We start from the raw sequence: 2,500 nt of genomic DNA, 5'->3' as shown, positions 1-2,500 counted from the left end.
CCGCTAAGTTACGGGGACGTAAACACATTAGCATCGGTTGTCAAGCGATGTTGGGAGGGACAAACACAGACACACAAACACACACATATACATATATATATATATATATATATATATATATATATATATACATATACATATATACGACGGGCTACTTTCAGTTTCCGTCTACCAAATCCACTCACAAGGCTTTGGTCGGCCCGAGGCTATAGTAGAAGACACTTGCCCAAGGTGCCACGCAGCGGGACTGTACCCGGAACCATGTGGTTGGTAAGCAAGCTACTTACCACACAGCCACTCCTGCGCCTATCTGGATAGTTCTTTCTGAACTCATTGTTTTCTTTTTGTTTTTTCTTCGTTGTGTTTTTTTTTTATTTCCGAAGCCGATAGAGTACGTATCGAAGCCAATCGAATGGTATCGGAGGTAGTAATGGTGTTTAGCCCGAGGTAAGCATGGAACGAGTGAACAAAGACATTCTAGAGAAGACCATCCTTATCCTTTTATATGTGACTAAATTACTGATGTGTCATATTCTTATTGTATAAAACGAATACGTGTAACGTAAGGCAGATCTGGCTTCTCTTTCTAGCAGGTCGTATGAGCACGTAGAGGTTATCTCGATGGCTCATATGTATACACACACACACACACACACACACACACACACACACACACACACACACACACACACGAAGGGGTACTGAAAAGAAAATACAAGACGATCAGTTAATTATGATTTTATTCAGCATATTCCCCCTCTCAAATCCATTTGCTTATTGCAAGGTCCTTCAGTTTACTTAAGCCCTGCAAAAGAACTCGGAAGGTTGGGCGTCCAACCAGGTCTTTGGTGATGCCCTTAAAGCCAGGAACTTTTCAGCACCCCTCATATATATATATATGTGTGCGGCGCGCGCGCCTGTGTGTGTGGAGGCGCAATGGCTCAGTGATTAGGGCAACAATATATATATATATATACACACACACACACACACGAAACCGTTAATCCGATGCATTTTCTCTCTCTCTCTCTCTCTCTCTCTCTCTCTCTCTCTCTCTCTCCCTCTCTCTCTCTCTCTCTCCCTCTCTCTCCTCCATTTTTTCTCCTCTTATCCCTTTCTGTCGAAGAGCGTAGGGTTCGAAACGTTAAACACTTTTCCATTGTTCCTGAGCGTTAAACTAAATAATACACCTGCTTGTTGCTCCTGGGTCTCTCTCTCTCTCTCTCTCTCTCTCTCTCTCTCTCTCTCCCTCTCTCTCCCTCTCTCTCCCTCTCTCTCTCTCTCTCTCTCTCTCTCTGTCTTTTGTCTTCTATACATTTGAACCAAATACATACATATGCATGTACATAGATCTATAAACATCCATGTGTGTGCATGTATGTATTTATGCATATCTTGTACTGCAGCGTGGTTACGGTATCGGTCGAGTTTCGAATTTTCATGAAAACTTAGAACAAAGACAAAAACGAAAATATTTAAATATTCGTTTTCTTTTCCTGTAGAATTAATTCCTTTTTCCCTATATTTTTTTTTACTTCAATCCCCCCACCCACTCACCCACACATACACACACACACATCTCTCTCTCTCTCTCTTTATATTTTATAATTTTCATATTTTATTTTATCATTTTTATATTTTATTTTATCATTTTTATATTTTTTTCGTGAAGCGAAATTCTCCCATTTCGCGAGTTGTGCGTGTTTTCTGACAATTATAAAAGGCACATTTCATTGACTCCAGGGAGTTCACAAATGGGAATATGTACCCATTAAAAAAAAGCATCTTGATTAGTCGTGTTGTTGTCATCGTTTTGGCTGTTGCTGTTGTTGTTGTCACTGCTGCTGATCCCCACTTGTTTACTCCCTGTTTAAAGCTGGTCCAGCAAACTAAGGATCAAAGACGTTTCTGCCGTGACAATCGCGTCCTATCATTATTATTATTATTATTATTATTATTATTATTATTATTATCATTATTATTATTGTTGTTTTTGGTTTTGTTGTTGCTGTTATTGTTGTTGTTATCATTATTATTATTATTATTATTATTATTATTATTATTATTACTACTACTAAAGTGGCGAGCTGGCAGAATCGGTAGCGCGCTGGACGAAATGCGCGCTGGACGAACATATACATATATGTGTGCAGGGGAAAATTGAAACCCATAGAGGCCCTAAGCACACACACACACACACACACACACACACACACACACACACACACACACACACACACACCTGTGTATGTACTTGCTTTAATCCAAACGACAAAAAAAAAGTCAAACGACTGAACAGAAACAAACAATCTGATGATTGTTTTATTAACAACAAAGCAGTTGGTGATAATGAAATTGGATGAGATAGTTAGTTAACAACGTTATTAACAACTGTCCTTGAAAATATAATTAAAACGGTGAAGAGAAATTGTTTTAAAAACCATGCAAAAGTGACTTGACTAAAAGCTGCTGCCCGACTAACAAATGATCTAGTTTTAGA

Source organism: Octopus bimaculoides, chromosome 13, assembly GCF_046866305.1.
Source record: "Octopus bimaculoides isolate indiv1 chromosome 13, ASM4686630v1, whole genome shotgun sequence".
Classification (NCBI taxonomy): Eukaryota; Metazoa; Mollusca; class Cephalopoda; order Octopoda; family Octopodidae; genus Octopus; species Octopus bimaculoides.
This window is presented reverse-complemented; position numbering follows the sequence as displayed.